Source organism: Notothenia rossii (genome assembly GCF_949606895.1).
Source record: "Notothenia rossii genome assembly, chromosome: 1".
NCBI lineage: Eukaryota > Metazoa > Chordata > Actinopteri > Perciformes > Nototheniidae > Notothenia > Notothenia rossii.
In genome coordinates this window covers 14,187,023-14,206,083 of record NC_136912.1, presented here as the reverse complement: position 1 = coordinate 14,206,083, position 19,061 = coordinate 14,187,023, and the positions used below count along the sequence as shown (strand labels likewise).

The following is a 19,061-nucleotide window of genomic DNA, read 5'->3' as shown; positions in this document are numbered from 1 at the left end:
CCAATTGTGCCTGAGTAACACAGAAACATTCCCACCAACCACTGAGTTCAGGCATAACAAGGAACACACAGTCAAACTTTCACCATCTGCTTCCAGTTAGGAGAAGTGCCGGCTGGTTGGATTCCTGACGAGGAATGTAAAGACAGCGTGGAGAGTGTGTCTGACTCTGTGTGTGTGCGTGTGCGTGTGCGTGTGCGTGTGTGTGCGTGTGTGTGTGTGTGTGTGTGCGTGTGTGTGCGTGTGTGTGTGTTTTCTTACCTCTGATAAACCATCTTTAACAGGATTGTGGCGCTAAGCAGACGAGGACCTCATTCTTGACCTGTCCTGTTGTCACACACAAAAATAAGAGAGAGATGTCAAAGAAGAAGCAGGAAATGAGTGTCCGTGTGAGAGGCAAGGCATGTTGGGAAGTGACGGGACGTGAGTAAATCTCTCCAAAAGCCACTTGGACGGAGATAGAGAGGGAGGAGGTTTGATGAAGGAGGGAGGACAGAGCAGGAGGGGGAGGGAGTATAAAAGGAAAAACATGGTTAGAGAGAAATTCTACAGGAAAGGAGGAGGTACGAGTAAAATGACAGAGACAGAGTAAGAAAAACGGTATAGAAAACAGTTGTTTCGCAACAGCACGCTTGATATTTCTGTAGGAATTTAAAATCAATGTCTCATCATCATGTTATCTTCAGTTTGAGAGAATTACACTATTGTCACTTCCAATTAGTTTCGTCATGTTAATTGGCATCCTACTCCACTGTGAGAGGCCCACTTCTCCGCAACATTACACCAAGCCGCTGTGAGAATCAGATCATGTGATGCAGCAGCTTCAAAACATTTTATAAATCATATTTACAAAACCCATTGACCGCAGAACCTCACTGCAGTAGATGTTTTGGTCTGTAACAATCTAAAATCTTCTTGGAAACAAAGCAATCTTTCGTGAAAGTGTAATGTCGTGTAAAGCGAGCGAGTGAAAGGGAGACAGATGGAGATGTGTGTGTGGGTGAGTGTGTTAAATAGAGTCATCAAACACTCATTTTGTTATTCATGCTGGGTTTGTGCCTCTCGATGCAGATTTTCCCCAGCAGCACCGAATAGACACCACACATCGAGTTTAACATTAGATTTAATACAATTTACAGGAACTTTTAAACATACAAGTAGACATTTAACATTAATCGGCTTATTTAAACACCACCGACAATCAATTGTTGTTAAAGTAGTTAATCGTGCAAGTTTGAGAGAATAGTATGGATGTTTTCAGTATTTTCTGATATTTAATAGACCAAATGATGAATCTAAAAAATAATCAGCCCTTTTTAGTTGTTCAGTGTTACAACATACTTCAAGATTAGCCTGATGTAAGCAGTGAAAAGCTTCTCTCAGACAACAATAACCTTCCTCCCCAAATCATTTCAGTGTTAAACTATAAGCCAAATAAGACTTGGATTGACCAAATCATCACAACAGAGTCTGAGTACCAGCATCTTATTATACTAAATAGGAAATGCTCGAGCAATTCTCCAGCTCACGAAAAGATCCACCACTTGTTTTTAAGGAAGAAAATTCGCTTTTTCCAACAAATGTTGTAAAGTGCTATTACGGCCCGTCCACACGGCGGCGTGCATTGAAGCTTCAACGCAGCTTCCCATTCCCTCTGAATGGGGTGACGTCACGCTTTGCCGAACTGCATTGTGGTTCCATCGCTTCGCTTTGCCTCCGTTGCTCGCTTCAAACGTTTAGAAAAGTTCAACTTTTCAAGCTCCGACGGAAACGTCAGCCAATCAAATCATATACGATACGATATACGTACAATACAATATACTTTATTGTTCCCGTAAGGAAATTTGTTCTGGACTCCGTCCTGCAGTTCCGCATACATGTACATATACAAACATAGTGGACATTAAGAGACATACACATATCATCAGTCATACACCGTTTGAACAAACACAATACACAGACGCACATACTGACAATGGCGACCTATTGCACTACCCCTCAAGGACAGTGCCAGTACAAGCTCTAGCCAATCAAACCACGTGCTTGTGTGTCCGGGGCGGGAGATTCATGTGATTGGTTGTTGGTCGAGCTTCAGACACGCCCCCACCGGCAAGCTTCAATGCACGCTGCCGTGTGGACGCTGCGTTAATGAAAGTCATGACCTACATCTTGCTCTCTTTACTGTAACTCCTGTCACACAGAGGGAGATCCTACGTCACTGCTCTACTTGCTCAAAATAACCTCAAATACTGTAGAGCCAGTATGGGACGAGCAGAGCACACTAAAATATAGGTTGTTAAAAATACACATGTTGAGAGTGTGTGTGTGTGTGTGTGTGTGTGTGTGTGTGTGTGTGTGTGTGTGTGTGTGTGTGTGTGTGTGTGTGTGTGTGTGTGTGTGTGTGTGTGTGTGTGTGTGTGTGTGTGTGTGTGTGTGTGTGTGAATCTGAGACCTGAATGTTACCATGGTGATGGAGCGTTGTGAGTTTATATTTGTGTGTTTAAAGTCTCAAACAGCCGGTGTTGCAGTGGAAATGAAACCCAAACCCTGCTGGAATCTCCTAATTTCAAATAATCCAATTATAGCAATTGCACATATTTTTCACTTCTACTTCTCAACATCCAGAGACATGATCAACAGAGCAGAAACAAAATCAGCGTCGGATTTCCCTCAATGCAGATAGTTATACACAGCCATACACTCACTGTGTACTCTATTGGTTTCCACAATAAGAGGACATTTAGCGTACAATGTTTACCAAATGTCACGACAGTATCCAAGAACCAACACTTTTGAAAAATGGTTTACTAAGTGGTTTTTCATAGTTTTTATGACACAATGCATGACTAGTGGACAGCAGGTTCATTACAAATCAAAATCAGGGAGAAATAACTTATTGTTTAACATGAAATTAGAGAAAGGTACATTGTTGCTTTGTTTTTTTAACTGAACAAAGAGATCAAATGCACTGAATATACTCCTCTCCTTTTGACTTTTTCCTTTGATTTATTTACTGGGCTGTGAGTAAAGGAATAACAAGCCAAGTGTTTTATCGCTTCAACAATTTTTAAAATCATTCTTTTACTGCTTTTGTGTTATGTTTGTAGATACAATGCACCATAAATCAAAGCTTTGCCTGTGTTAAGTATTATTATTTGATGACGCCCTTAGTCTGTGTACTACGGTAGCAGTCGCACTGTTATTCTGTTCTTGTATGAAGGTACGTCCTAATGTGACGTCACTACGTTGACTGTTGTCAGTCTGTGAATAAACTTACCGGAGACATGCTGAAGAGAATACCGAGTCTGATTTACTTATTGTTCATACGCGATTCATGTGCACCCAAGCTTAACAGGTTATGGGCCCAGGCAGAGTTGGACACAAACCGACTTGGAGATAAGTGAGTTAGATTATCGGAAGAAGTGTTACGCGACGTATTACGCGTTAGCCAATTAAGCTAACAAGCTAGCTTAGCAAGTGAAGTATATTAGCAAGCTAGTAGCCCTCGCGGTAAAGTTGGCGCGCAAAAATGGCAAGCAGAGAAACAGGTCTCCTGGCACCGCAGCTCTTATTCAAAGGATGTGAAGATAAGTATGACCTTTGGGAAACAAGATTCCTAGGCTGCTTACATACTCTGAGGCTAAAAGAGACTATCTTACATGAGCCCACCGGTGCTGATCAAGAACAGCTAGATGCAGATAGAAGGAAGAATGCTGATTGCTATGCTGAGCTAATAAGGCTGATAGATGATAAGAGCCTGTCGCTAATAAGACATGAGGCCGCAGATGACGGCAGGAAGGCTCTGAAAATACTGAAAGAACATTATTCAGGGAAAAGCAAGCCGAGGATAATAAACTTATACACGTCGTTAACGAGGCTGCACATGGCAGACAACGAGAGTGTTACCGACTACATGATAAGGGCAGAGAACGTGATTACAGCCCTGAGAGATGCAGGCGAGACCATGAGTGATGGACTGACCATAGCCATGATACTAAATGGGTTACCAGACTCCTTCAAGCCATTCGCCGTCCATGTAACACAGAACGAAGATAACGTTACGTTCACAGACTTTAGAAGAAGATTAAGGGTCTATGAAGAGTCGGAGAAAATGAACACAGCAGAATCCACAGATAATGTGATGAAAACATGTGCAAGGCAAGGCCGAGGCACCAAGACGCACGCTAGCAACAGAAGAGATGAAGATGCCAATGTGACGTGCTACAAGTGTGGAATAAAAGGACACATATCAAGAAAATGTTTTCGTAAAGTGTGGTGCGGTTACTGCAAAAGGAATACACACGATGAATCACTCTGTAAGAAAAAGGGGGGAGAAGATGGTGCCAGAAAAGTCGCAGAGGAACAGAATGGCGACCAAGACCATCTCTTCAAGGCCAAGCACACAAAGGGCGGGAAACCACCAGACAACGTGAAGATGAAAGGCATCATGGTGGACGCAGGAGCGACATCCCACATCGTGAACGACATCGGAAAGTTTAAAAGCTTCGACGATTCATTCCAGCCCGAGTCTCATTCAGTGGAGTTAGCTGACGGGACCAAGTGCAATGGAACAGCACAGAGAAGAGGAACGGCGGTGATATGTCTATTAGACGACGCCGGACGACAACACAGAGCACAGCTACGGGATGCACTGTACATGCCCTCATACCCACATGACATCTTTTCGGTGGCAAGAGCAACAAACGGAGGGGCGACAATCACCTTCAAGAAAGGGGACAGTCACATGGTTACCAAAGACGGCAGCAGGTTTGACATCCATGAAAGTGTACATTTGTATTACTTACCAACTGTTGAGGGGAATGTTGACCAATGTAAAGGGTGTCACGACATGCAAACTTGGCATGAAATTTTGGGTCATTGCAATTACGAAGATGTACAAAATTTACAAGGTGTAGTGAAAGGCATGGAGATAAGAGGAAGTGCAGTCAAACCAGCTCAGTTGTGTGAAGTGTGTACACAGGGCAAGTTCACCCAAACGAGAAATAGGGAGCCAGACAAAAAGGCTAAGATGCCCTTAGAACTAGTCCACACAGACTTAGCCGGTCCCATGTCAACACCAAGCATAGAAGGGCACAGATATACACAGTCTTTTACAGACGACTACTCTGGTACTATTTTTGTGTATTTTCTAAGGTCCAAGAGTGATACAGTGCAGGCCACAGAAAGGTTCTTAGCAGACATAGCACCTTACGGAGAAGTTAAGTGTATCCGTTCAGATAACGGCACTGAGTTTACAAGCCGAGACTTCCAGGCACTGTTAACCAAAAATAGGATTAGACACGAGACGTCTGCACCCTATTCACCCCACCAAAATGGTACAGCAGAGAGAGGTTGGCGAACTCTCTATGATATGGGCAGATGCTTACTGATAGAAAGCAAGTTACCAAATAAACTATGGAACTACGCCATACAGACAGCAGCTTATGTAAGGAACAGGTGTTACAGTAGGCGCACAAAGAAAACGCCATACGAGCTGTTCACAGGCAAAGAACCAAATATATCCAAACTTCAGAAATTTGGGTCAGTGTGTTTTGCTTACAAACAAGAGAAGGGAAAGCTCGACCCTAGGTGTGAGCAAGGTGTTTTCATAGGCTATGATAAAAATAGCCCAGCTTACCTGGTGTATTATCCAGACACAGAGAGGGTCCAAAAGCACAGATTGGTAAAATTCACAACAAAGGGGGATAAAGAAAAGGAAACACAAACACCAGAGTCATACAATTAATATGGTGATAGTGATGTACATCCCAGGGTCAAGGACAGCGATGAAAATTTTGTTGATGAATGTGATGTGGGAAATGTGCCAGGTCAAGATACTCAAAGTGGTGCTTCTGGGACTTTACCTGAACAGACTGAACGTACACAGCCGGGTAAAGTCACCGAGACTCCAAACAGAAAAAACCCACCCAGAACCAGGAGGAGACCAGCTCACCTACAGGAGTTTGAGACTGACGATACGGAGGACAAACTGCAAACATGCATGGATTTTTGTTACAGAGCAGTATGCGACATTCCTCAAACCTTCCAGGACGCCATAGCGTCACCCAAATCAAGGCAGTGGAAAAATGCCATGAACGAGGAGATGAGATCACTGGAGGAGAACGAGACCTTCAACCTCACCCAATTGACACCAGGCAAACGGGCAGTGGGGGGTAGATGGGTCTACGCACTCAAGAGTGACATTGATGGGTCAGACAAGTACAAGGCGCGATTTGTAGCTAAAGGCTACAGTCAGAAACCAGGAATCGACTATGATGAGACATTCTCACCCACAGCTGATATGACAAGTGTAAGAGTACTCATGCAAAAGGCAGCACAGGAGAACTTAATCTTACACCAAATGGATGTTAAAACAGCCTATTTACATGCACCCATTGATTGTGAAATATATATGACACAACCAGAAGGTTATGAGAAACAGTCAAAAACAGGTGAAGAGTTAGTATGCAAGTTGCACAAATCTCTCTATGGTTTAAAGCAGTCAGGCAGAAACTGGAATGCTATGTTACATACATGTTTGACTGAAAATGGTTTTGTACAAAACCCCGCTGATCACTGTGTGTATACAAGAGAAAAGCACAGCGAAAAGGTAATCCTAATAATATGGGTTGACGATCTCATTATAGCAGCCAGCAACGAGGGTGTATTGGAAAGTGTAAAGGGGATGCTCACTGAAAGGTTCAAAATGAAAAACCTGGGAAAGTTGAAATATTTCTTAGGTATAGATTTTGAGCAAACAGAAGGTCAAGTCAAAATGTCTCAAAAGAGATATGTGAGCAAAATACTGGAGAGATTTGAAATGCAGGATTGCAAGTCCAGAGACACACCATGTGAGCCAAAACTAGAATACACAGCAGACGCTGAAAACATTAAAGAGCCAAGAAAGTACAGGGAGGCAGTAGGAAGTTTAATCTACTTGTCCACATGCACTCGACCAGATATATGTTTTGTGGTCAGTAAACTATCTCAGCACTTTGCTGAACCAACTGAAGAGCACTGGAACACAGTAAAACATGTGTTCAGATACCTTAAAGGTACAGCAGAACAGGGGTTATGCTTTAAGAGAAATGACACAGATAGACTAGGTCTGAGAGTGTACAGTGATGCTGACTGGGCATCAGACGTAACAGACAGACGTAGTACATCAGGATATTGTGCCAGTCTCAGTGAAGGAAGCTCCTTGATCTCATGGAAGGCAAGGAAACAACCTACGGTTGCACTATCTACCTGCGAGGCAGAGTACATGGCCTTAGCATCAGCCATACAGGAATACATCTACTTAGAACAATTACTCAGAGGTATAGACAAATACAAATATGCACAAACAAAGGTGTACGAAGACAACCAAGGTACTATAGCATTAGCCAGAAACCCAGTAAACAGGCAAAGGTGCAAGCACATTGATATTAAGTACCATTTCATAAGGGAGACTGTAAATAGTGGAAAGGTAATTTTGGAATACTGTCCTACTGAGCAAATGATCGCTGATGTGATGACAAAACCAGCCACCAAAATAAAGCTAAAGAGGTTTGCTCAGGATATGTTTGGCACCTAGAAGGGCAAAGAGTTAACATAGTTAAGGTAAAAGAAAAAGAAGCCTTATTTTGTTTTGTTCTCAGGTAACCCAGTAAGCTAAGAGCGAGTGGGGGTGTTAAGTATTATTATTTGATGACGCCCTTAGTCTGTGTACTACGGTAGCAGTCGCACTGTTATTCTGTTCTTGTATGAAGGTACGTCCTAATGTGACGTCACTACGTTGACTGTTGTCAGTCTGTGAATAAACTTACCGGAGACATGCTGAAGAGAATACCGAGTCTGATTTACTTATTGTTCATACGCGATTCATGTGCACCCAAGCTTAACAGCCTGGTTTCTCAGTGTAAGAAAAAGTTTTTAGAGAGCACCTGTCCATGGACAAGTGAGTTTGGCAATTTACTTGTCCGAATACAGATTTTTCACTTGTCCAGAAAAATCGATCGGCATCGTATTTTACATTTTCCCACGGTTTTTACGGTAAGATTTTACTGCATCACACATGGATGGGTATCGTTTGGATTTGAACGATTCCGGTTACGCTTTTCGATTCCGGTTCTTTTCGGTTCTCGATTCTAGTTCGTTGAGAGGGTACAAATAAGTCCCATGACAAACTGGGAGAAAAACATATTTATGAAAACTTTAAAGGTCCCATGTCATATTGATTGTCATCATATTGTTGAGGTCTACTAGAATAGATTTATATTGTGCAATTTTCCAAACTCACATTGGTTTCTCATACAGCATCTCTGTAAACTACGTGTATTCACTGAATTTCACTCTCTGCCTTTAACGGCTCGTTGTAGCTCCAGTAGCTCCAGCCCCCACCCTCCCTGTGAGCACAGTGTGCTCTGATTGGTCGGGACGTTGTGAATCGCGCTAAGCTCCGTGGAGGTGTTGTTTCCTTGTTTAGCGATACACAGCGAAACACAGCCAAACTCACCCTGAACACACACAAAGTCACAGCCGAAGTAAAAACAATAAGTGTGGCTTGATATTGAGTAAGAAAAAGCTTGATAAACGCTGTGAGAATGGGTCTGCAGAGAGAATTTCGCCGCGATCCCAACTGTCTGTTATCAGCCTGCAGCCAGGGAGGAGAGATCAGCAGAGCTGCTTGCACTTGTGTGTGAGGAAGTCCGTGGATTGGTCAATTTGGACCAATCAGCGGGGGCTTAACGTAACGGCTCCGCGGACGTAACGTAACGGCTCCACGGATTGGTCCATTTGGTTCTGGGTACGGTTGACATAATGCGTACCCGGAAGAATCAAATGGACAATGACGTATCTCCAACGAGGCGTTTTGGGGAGATATTTTCTGTGTTAAAGTTTTACTCGCTACAGGGTGTACTTTGAGGGTTTGTGACTCTGCAGACCGTTTACATGCATAAAAACCTTCATAACGCAGAAGGGGACGGGTAATAACCAGAAAAGCATGACATGGGACCTTTAATTGAAATCTGTATTCCTATTTACAAATCACTTCATACTGTTTAATTTTGTTACGGTTATTGAATAAAATTATATAAAAATAATTGTTTAGTTAGTTCTAAGTGAATAATTGTTTAGTTAGTTCTAAGTGGTGCAGTTTGAGAATGTACAATTGGCCCAGTCTCCTCTGATGTTAAACTGCAACCTGCCTGTGAGACAGAGTCCAACCACACAGTCTGTGTGTCCAACACATGTCCTGCAATAAACATGCTGCAGCTGCCCACTGTTTGTAAAGTGAATAAATAGTATTTTCATTTCAATAATGTTCTAATGTTAAAGTACTTATTTATCATCACTACACATGTCATTTCATTGAATGGTTTTACAAGTGGTGTTGCATAATGAGCAACAGGCTCTCCTCTGCTTACTCCCCGAGGTAAACATGATGACAAAGTGAGAACATGGGAACGGCTATTATGTCGCACCTCAGTGTTTTCCATCCCGAGAATACAAGAAGTTCTAAAGCTAGAGGCTGAAAGGAGCAAACAGTGCAAAAAGAGAAAGAGAAATGCTCGCCTCCAGGGGGTTTTGCCATTTTGTTTCTGATCTGGTTTCGGGTATTGTCAGCTTTGTGCCATCCCCGAGGTTTCAGACACACAGGCGTGGTCTGTTCAAATAGCTGGGAGGCAGGACACACCTTTTACTCAAAATAGAGATCATCTTACTTGCCATACAGGAGTTTAAAACATCAGTCGAAGTGATTTGATAAGAGAGAAGATATAAAAAATCTCATTTCATTACGCTACATATATTTTCTATATATTGTTATCAGCATTTTCAATGGTTGGCCCTAGAAGTTTACCAACAATTAGGTCTTCCTCTTCAATTGATTCCTTTAAAATCTGTATTAAATATTGTTCTCTTTCCGTCCTCCTATTAATTATTCTTCTAATGCAATTGTTTGTTTTTCCTTTAGTTCGGTGAGCAATATTTCTGTGTTTTAATCAAGGTATCATATGCCTTTGTTAAACGACATATCATTATCTGTACCTTATTCTTTTATTTACTATTTTTGTTAAGCACTTTGGTCAGTGTTTGTTGTTTTTGTCTAAGGGGGGGAGGGTGTGTTGGGTCCTTGATACAATACCCTCAACAGACAAAAGAAAAGTCAGTGTTTTGGGGTTTCATTTATCTGATCAAACCTTATACTATAATTCACATAAGACAGTGGCAACTAATGGCAACCCACTGACAGACAGGCCCATTAAAGTGATAGTAGCTGATGAAATATTTAAGGGCTACAGGTGAAGCCATTGAAAGGACAGATAGTGCATGATCTTGTAATTTATAGTCATCCTCATCCAATCAACAACACAGCAGGCAGGAAAAAGGCAATTTAATTTCTTATCTCAGTCTCCATTATTCCCTTCAGTTCCCTCTGTGCTGAACCATTTATCTTTAGCAGAGACAGATTCACTTATGATCGGAGCAAAAGATGTCTGATCGTTTAAGATCTCCAGTACACATTTAAAATGGATATCCAACTGTCTTCATTTTTTACGAATTAATTCTTTAAGGAGTAATAATATTACTGTAATTGTTTACCTGGTTAAAGTATGTCTTATTATTTTAATATGTATGCAAAACCACTTAAAATAAATAAGTGGATGGAGGACAACATTTAAGGACAATTTCACTCAATTGTTCCAATAAGTCTCTGATGAACTTCATTTTATCGTCATCATTTATCACATGGAGTATCCCCACACAAAACATGCCAAAGAGGTGCTGAATTGTTAGTGTAAATAGCTTGTGAGATAACAATGTGATTACTAAGCAGTGTTGCTCCATGCTGCATGAGCCTGTTCAAACAGACACGCAGGTGCTCAAAGAATCTGGAAGAAGAAGAAGAGGAATTAACAGCTGTACCAAACACCCAGGAGGGAAAACACACCTTTCCAAAAAGTGAGCTCAAAGTAGATAACAAGAAGCAAAAGAGAGGTGAAAAGAGCCTTCAGCCCCATTGTTAAGATCGAAGACATGAGGCTAATTTCCCATGGTGCATCTCTCCAGAAAAGCCTACAGTGGTAAGAGGGGTTTTTCACTGGATACAGAGACATGTTAACCTGCTCCTGACCCTGTTGGCAGTGGAATGTCATATCTAACCTGTCAATACATGTATTGTAGTTTATGGGTATAGGTGTGTAAAGATTTTTTTCACCGCCCAAGGAGCGAGATGTAACCATGGATACACAAAAAAGGAATGCAGCACATAACTCGGTGTCTTTGGGTTTTTTCTAACTTTTTGAATATGCTTTTTTTTAACAAGTAACCAAGTTATTCTTTTTTTTTTTAATCCATACAATTTCGAATCTCCTTTTTAGCACCAGTGTCGCCGGCCTCAAAGACCCATCATGGAGTCATTTCTATGTTCCTCCAAGAACATTGTGAGTGAGTGGTAAGGGCTATCTCCCCACTACAAGAACTAAGTGAGATTGAGGTTTTAAATGCATGCTGAATATTTAAAAATCTGTTCAGACACTGTGGGGATTTCAATGTCTAAATTGAACATTTGACTCAGGAAAAAACATCGTCAAAAACATTTAAACATAACAAATGTGAAAGGTATCCTGAATGTGTCATATGACTGTAAGAGGATATTGAGAGGGGAAACTTGGATGCATGCCCACCTAACATTCACATTGTGTAATCTAAGAAAGTAAATATATTTTCGTGTAATTCTAACCCTCACAAACTGTTAAAACCCATATGTTGAAAAAGGCTTCCTGATACCACAGGGCATAACACATATTTCCCTCTGTTTCCTTCTAACCCTCACAGGCTAAATTACCACATTGTATGTACACAATGTGGGCTGGTCGGTGACATCATTCATGTTGGTATTCAGCCCATCCCCACACGACAATAGGCTTCTGTCAGTGATAAGAATATGTTTAGTGTGGGCATATGCTATCTCTGCTCCTACTGCTTCCTCTAGCTCGTTTGCATCACGTAAAACATGTGGATAAAACACAACAGCAACAACCATGTTTGAGTGAGGACTGGAAGAATCAGCCTGTCTGAAGTTCAGAGAGGTTTATCCCCGAGAGGATGAGAGTAAACTGCAGCACTGCTCTCAAGTAATCAGCAAACTGGAGGAAAATAGGGTTTTTGAGTCCTTTCATAAAAGCCATGATACACAGTACACCTCTCAAAGGAGTTTTAAAGGGAATACATTGATTACCAAAATGCCTATCGAGCACATTCGTGTTAAATATTTGCTTGGGTGTGTGTTCTGTGAACCAGTCTATTTTTACACTTTTTCAGACCTTTTATTACCTTTGAAACAAGTTCAGTGAAGAAGAGGGAAATGTTTACTTTAGTCTTCAGGTGGCTGCACACCTGAAGATTACCTCAAATGTGTGTTATTTTCAATGCAAAACAGATGCAAACTAATGGATATGCTGGTGGCTCTTCGTAAAAGCATAAACTCTAGCCTCTTACACCGTGTGCACCACAATGTTTCACTTTATATCAGTGACTGGCACGCAGATGAATGACAACACAAAACATGCTGCACAAACATAATTTGTACTTTCAACCCATGCCATTCTGTGACAGAAGTGGATCAACCTGTTTCTGTTACGCTCTCAATGTTTCACTCTAAAGAAAAGCTTTTTGAAAAAACACAGCAGAGTTTGCTGGAGGAAAGAGGATATTTCTTTATAATAAACTGGAACACAAACAACTGGGCCAATATGTCCTTTGAAAGAAAACAAAAGACCACTCTGGGGTCTGTTTGTTTTGTATGGAGCTAAAGTCATAACGTTGTTAGCTCAACATAGGTCAGGCTAAGAAGCATTGGGAGCTATCCTGGCAGTCCAATGTAGAAAAAATAAGCCTAATTAAAACATATGTAATTTGATAATACATATTGAAACAGAAATGTAAATAATGGCAACCTTACTAATGACATAATTGCTAAGCTATGCTAATCACTTCCCAGCCTTATTTTCTTACTATCAACACAGGCATGAGAATGGTATCAACCTTCTTATCTAACATTTACCAAAATGAAATGTAATATTTTATTAAAAAGATAATAATGACACATTCAAATCTGAGCACGGTAATGAAAAAAAACTGCCAGTCCCTGTCACCACGTAGCTTTCATGCTGTCTGTGACATTTCAGGGTCAGTTTCCAGATATAAGCGGGAAAGGTTGGGCTAATCCCAAACACGGGACAAAGCTGAGCTGGCTTTGAACGTGGTGGGAAGCAGACGCAGAGACACACACACACACACACACACACACACACACACACACACACACACACACACACACACACACACACACACACACACACACACACACACACACACACACACACACACACACACACACACACACACACACACACACACACACACACACACACACACACACACACACACACACACACACACACACACACACACACACACACACACACACACACACACACACACACACACACACACACACACACACACACACACACAGTGATGGCAGAACCTTGTCCAGTAATTACACAAGTTTTTGAAAACATTATCTTGAACTTACAAAGAAAACTGTCCTTTTGGCATACTTTTTTGCAAAATCACAATAAACACTATTGCTTTTGATTAAAAAAAAAAGGCTATTCCCATTCAAAAGCATTACCTGCAAACAATCAATAACATCATGTGAAGTAGGCCAAGGCAGTAACAAGCAAGTGGAAGCGAATCTGATCCCTAACTTGTGACTTGAACCTATGTGTCACATATACAGTGGGGCAAAAAAGTATTTAGTCAGCCACCAATTGTGCAAGTTCTCCCACTTAAAAAGATGAGAGAGGCCTGTAATTTTCATCCTAGGTATACCTCAACTATGAGAGACAAAATGAGAAAGACAAATCCAGAAAATCACATTGTCTGATTTTGTCTGGTATTTTGGCCCATTCCTCCATGCAGATCTCCTCTAGAGCAGTGATGTTTTGGGGCTGTCTCCCTCCAAAGATTTTCTATGGGGTTGAGATCTGGAGACTGGCTAGACCACTCAAGAACCTTGAAATGCTTCTTACGAAGCCACTCCTTCGTTGCCCGGGCGGTGTGTTTGGGATCATTGTCATGCTGAAAGACCCAGCCACGTTTCATCTTCAATGCCCTTGCTGATGGAAGGAGGTTGTCACTCAAAATCTCACAATACATGGCCCCATTCTTCTTTCCTTTACACGGATCAGTCGTCCTGCACATGTACTGGCTTAAGCAGGGGGACACGTCTGGCACTGCAGGATTTGAGTCCCTGGCGGCGTAGTGTGTTACTGATGGTAGCCTTTGTTACTTTGGTCCCAGCTCTCTGCAGGTCATTGACTAGGTCCCCCCGTGTGGTTCTGGGATTTTTGCTCACCGTTCTTGTGATCATTTTGACCCCACGGGGTGAGATCTTGCGTGGAGCCCCAGATCGAGGGAGATTATCAGTGGTCTTGTATGTCTTCCATTTTCTAATAATTGCTCCCACAGTTGATTTCTTCACACCAAGCTGCTTACCTATTGCAGATTCAGTCTTCCCAGCCTGGTGCAGGTCTACAATTTTGTTTCCGGTGTCCTTTGACAGCTCTTTGGTCTTGGCCATAGTGGAGTTTGGAGTGTGACTGTCTGAGGTTGTGGACAGGTGTCTTTTATACTGATAACGAGTTCAAACAGGTGCCATTAATACAGTTAACAAGTGGAGGACAGAGGAGGCTCTTAAAGAAGAAGTTACAGGTCTGTGAGAGACAGAAATCTTGTTTGTTTGTAGGTGACCAAATACTTATTTTCCACCATAATTTGCAAATAAATTCTTTAAAAATCAGACAATGTGATTTTCTGGATTTCTTTTTTCTCATTTTGTTTCTCATAGTTGAGGTATACCTAGGATGAAAATTACAGGCCTCTCATATTTTTAAGTGGGAGAACTTGCACCATTGGTGGCTGACTAAATACTTTTTTCCCCCACTGTAGGTATGGCCTTTATTCAGAGTATAGCATGCTTTAATGGTGACTCAAGGACTCCGGAATGTGAATGTCCTGGTTTCAAGTCTGTAAACTGATGTAAGCCAAACAGATTTCGCACTATATAAAGATTTGAGTCCCCTCTTAACATCACTACTAATCATACAGATGACTGATTAGCCGCACATTCCTCTCATCCCTCAGAAACTTGTAACATAAAACTTGAACTTCAGTTACATTCTTTGCTGCATGTCCAACCTAGTCATGTTTAGGACGACCTTATGGAAAGGGGGTCAATTTGTAGAGATTTACCTTATTGCTGTAGCCTCTGGAAACATGGGGGAATAGATTTAGACAGCACCAGAATGAGTAGTATACAAAATACTTATAAATGGATTACTTCAATATAAAGAAAACCCAATCAAATCACACTGAACTGCTTCCCTACCATCATTAAAACCTCAACTCTTCAAATCCTTTATAGTGACAGCATTTACGAAGTGCAGAGCATAGAAAGCTACAGGCAGTGTTATATTCGGCTTTAAAGTGCATCCACAGGATTTTTAGGACAACAGCAGCCACAGCTGATGGAGGAATGCAGACATGTTTGGACATTTTGATAGAAAAGGAGGATATGGAGATGGTTAAGTTGTTATCACGTGACAAGTATGGATAAATTCAGGCACGTGATAAGAATGTGGTGGGGGTTTGATGTGATAGTGCATAGCTACCCCAAGCATGCCACACTGGTTTCCTACCAGAGCACTTTCAGCCATAGACTGATATCACCGATAATCACCACACAGCGCCACAGGAGGTCTTTCCTCTCAGTGGCAATCAAACTCTTTAACTCTTCACCCCTAAGTAAAGGGCACTGAGAACTTCAACACCAACACTATGTGCAATATACATATCAATATAATTACCATCACTGCAATACACTGCTATATATAACTATGTGCAATATTATATTATTATTATTATTATTATTATTATTAATAATGCTATGATAACGTGCAATTACGTAACTGCCAGTACGTTTTATTTTTTGCACTACTAACTACTGCTAATAATTGCATTGATTGTGTGACCATCTATGTTTCTATGTTTTATGTTGTCTGTAGATATTTAATTGCTCTTTTTGCTGCACTTTTAGTGAACAGTTTTGCTGTTGTGCTGCTGTGTTTATTGTGTTTATTGTATTTTATTACTCTAGCACAACAATTTCCTTCGGGATAAATAAAGTCTTATCTTATCTTACCTAGTGACCATGACCAATGCAAACCTGCATATAAATCATGTGATCAAAACTTAATTATCTTTCCTGACAAAATGGGTCATCCTTCCAAAATGTACTCAATATCAAGAAGTAATCATGGAATGTATTGGTAGGTTGGTGTCTTAAAGAGTTTTTTTTTTAAAGGCCTCTTTTGTATTGTAAAAAGTGTTATTAACAACATTTATTAATTAATTTGTCTATTGTGTGATAAAACATTACTCTTATGATTGTTTTTAGTATTATTTTTACTGCAAAAACACCAAAATCTCTCTGGTTCCAACTTCTCAAATGTGATGATTTGGTGTTCCTCATGTCTCATATGACAGTGCACTTAATATATTTAGGTTTTGGACTATTTACTTGACAAAGTAAACCACTTAAGTGGGTGACGTTGGCCTTTTTTCACTATTTGTGGACAAAAAAATCTCCTCCTGATTGAAAAACATTAATTAATACTGAAGATGATTGTTAGTTTCAGCCCTAAAAGAAAACCTGTAACATTTGCCAACACACAGGCTTGAAATATCTTGCCAACTTGCAAACACACAAACAAAGCAGGTGGAAAGATAACCTCCCTGCAGCTGAGTAATACATCACTCATATTCAAAGTCGCTGCTCTGACCATTTCTCAACAGAGAGAGAGAAAACTGCGCAACAACAACATCAACAACACATTTTAGTCGTCACCCTAGATACTGTCTCAGTTTACATCAGCTGACTGTGGATGACATTGATTTAGCAGGTGGGAAGGGAGCACCTGTAAAGCAATGACACTCACACAAGGAGGCTAGCCATGAAACATTAATGCTGTTTGTTGGAAACTCTACACCACCTTCATTCAGTTCAAAGCTCATCAGGAGCCTGAAAGGTGAATCAGGACAGGTAGGATCCTCTCTCAGTGTCTGTCAAAACACTTTGCCAGGGGGACCACAACAACAACACGTGGATACAATGTTTTTGGACACACTGCAAGTTTCTGCAATATTATGAAACCAGATACATTTAAGAACATGTTATTAAACAGGGACTAAGGTTGCAGAAATGCTGGGCTATGATTAGAGATTGGGTGGGTCTACTTTGTCTATATGGTGAGGACACAACAGTGACGAAACACGGTGAAGTTTACTTTTTAACTTATTTTACTCAGGATGCAAAAAAAACGAATAATCCAGTATTTTTTGTACTGGTAGTTCCCACAGTAAACCCCTCACAGACATCTGGTTCCCCTTAAAGAAACCCAACCCTTCCTCCCACCCGCACATGTCAATCACACACAACTGTCAAAGAAAACACACATGGTCCAACAACAGCAGAAATGCCACTGTCATGTTACATTTTAACAGGTGAGAAAAAGCTAACAAGCTGTAAACCAGATTTAAGAGGTGTGCTTCGGCTTTCTTTCTTTCTGTCTTACCGTAGGTCGGTCCTCCGGTCGGACGGTAACAATACAGCAGTGTGAGCCGCGTCGAAAAGCAGGTTTATCTGCAAACACACACTCGGTATGTCCTCTCAGAAATACAAAAAAAACGAGTTGCTCGTGTTCACAGCTCCTTAATTTCCCTGTTTCATAACCCGACGCAGTGGTATTATACGTGTAACCAAGCTACTTAACCTGGTCCGCAGCACACACACATACACACATACAGTATAGGTGAAGCCGCACTAATCCTCACAGAGCTCCTCCCACTGAGCTACAACTGGCCCATATACAGAGGAGCGTTTCTTATGGGTTAGTTTTATGCATGAGAAATTAATTATAAATGGTTCCTAGGCATGTGTAAAATCACATTTGCCATATAAAGCAATGTTTGTTATTTCCAAACGTTGGTTAATCCACATTAGGCTACTTGTTTGTTCTTGGAAAAGATGAGTAAAGAATACTTCCCAGGATCCAGTTTCTCAGAAGCCATAACTATTTGAGGACTGTAGAATCTTATTTATTATTGGCCAGATCATACGGATTGGACAGTAAAAGAGACATTATATTCAATACTTTTGTCAAGACAGAAAAATAATTCAGATTTGACATAGATCTTCACAGTATATTGCCATCTGTTGGACAAAAACGTGAGGTACAAGGATTGGATTAATAAAACCCATTTGACAAATTATGCAACTTTTGTTTGAAAAACAAACAAAGAAATATAGGCTACACAATTAATCTCTTTTTTTTACGATTGGATAAAATGATCTCCAGTTAATCCAGAAATGGACAGACTCCTCCTGTTTCAAAATGATAGTGCTGATTCTGGGTCTGTTACTTTAGATGAAAATAAGGTGCCGCTCCCCCCGACCCTCTGTTTAAAAAAAACACAATGGTGCTCTAGGAGGAGATTCAAGTGACAAGGTGTGGGGGCTCCCGGGTACTTTGGTTGGTTATTGGCTAATGGTTACACAACCCAACAAATCGTTATGACATCATAAAGTGGCCAAAATCTGATCAGCTCATTTTCAGACAGGATTTTATATTGATGGATCAGGAAAAAGAGAGAGAATATTTTTTTCCTGAAACTGTCTGAATCTCTTTACATAGAGGGGACTCATAATTAGGAATACAATACATGAAAAAGTCGATTTTGCATAATAGGTCACCTTTAAACATATATTAACTATTCATTATTTAGGTATGTGGCTGTCTGTATGGTTCTGTAGTGACATCTAGTGGAAGAACACTTAAATTGCAAACTATGTTCCATGTTTCTCCATCTATTCAGAATAGCTATTTATATACACACCCAGTGATTGAAGAATATAGCCGACTTGACTTAAAATATACATTTCACACGTATTG

The 19,061-nt window shown here is 40.8% G+C and overlaps 1 protein-coding gene across 2 annotated transcripts in view; it reads right to left on the bottom strand.

Moving 5' to 3' along the window:
* Positions 1-17,918, bottom strand: part of fhip1aa (FHF complex subunit HOOK interacting protein 1Aa) — a 36,270-nt gene extending 18,352 nt beyond the window's left edge. The window contains exons 1-2 of one of the 2 annotated variants that reach the window (XM_079668653.1): positions 17,685-17,918; positions 259-324 (exon numbers count right to left, since the gene is read on the bottom strand). The gene's annotated coding sequence lies outside the window, so the exon portion shown is untranslated. The remainder of the gene's footprint in view (positions 1-258; positions 325-17,684) is intronic. The other variant, XM_079668654.1, reaches the window with a different exon arrangement.
* Positions 17,919-19,061: the final 1,143 nt, after the last annotated feature.